Below are 424 nucleotides of genomic sequence, written 5' to 3' on the forward strand. Positions count from 1 at the left end.
GATAATGTTGGGGATATTAAAATGACTTATTTTAGTAATTTCAATATTTTCTATAAGGAGCAAGACTTTTATAATCAAGAAAAGTGGGTTATTACAAGTTTAGTTTTATTGACAATGATAAGCAGTATCTCAATTACCCATCTTGGAAAATGTTGGTGCAGTTGGTGACCTTCCCAGGTGAGCGGTGTCTGCTAAGGCCTAGGTGGTTGATCCTGCAGAGATGCTTCAAAGCTTAATCAAAAATAATCTGTGTCCCTATGAAGCCGTACTATACCCAAGTCTACCAGGAGATCTGGATAGGAATGGGGTTGATGGGCTTCATTGTTTATAAAATCAGAAGTGCAGATAAAAGAAGCAAAGCCTTAAAAGGTTCAAGTCCTGCGCCTGCTCACGGTCACCATTAACCAGCTCTCGAGTACCCACG

General features: G+C 39.9%; 1 pseudogene; it reads left to right on the plus strand.

The window, feature by feature from the left end:
- The first annotated feature begins 220 nt into the window (after window positions 1-220).
- LOC101563178 lies at window positions 221-418 on the plus strand (annotated as a pseudogene).
- Window positions 419-424: the final 6 nt, after the last annotated feature.

The sequence above is a fragment of the Octodon degus genome, unplaced genomic scaffold (genome assembly GCF_000260255.1).
Source record: "Octodon degus isolate 3935 unplaced genomic scaffold, OctDeg1.0 scaffold00126, whole genome shotgun sequence".
In the NCBI taxonomy this organism is placed as follows: Eukaryota; Metazoa; Chordata; class Mammalia; order Rodentia; family Octodontidae; genus Octodon; species Octodon degus.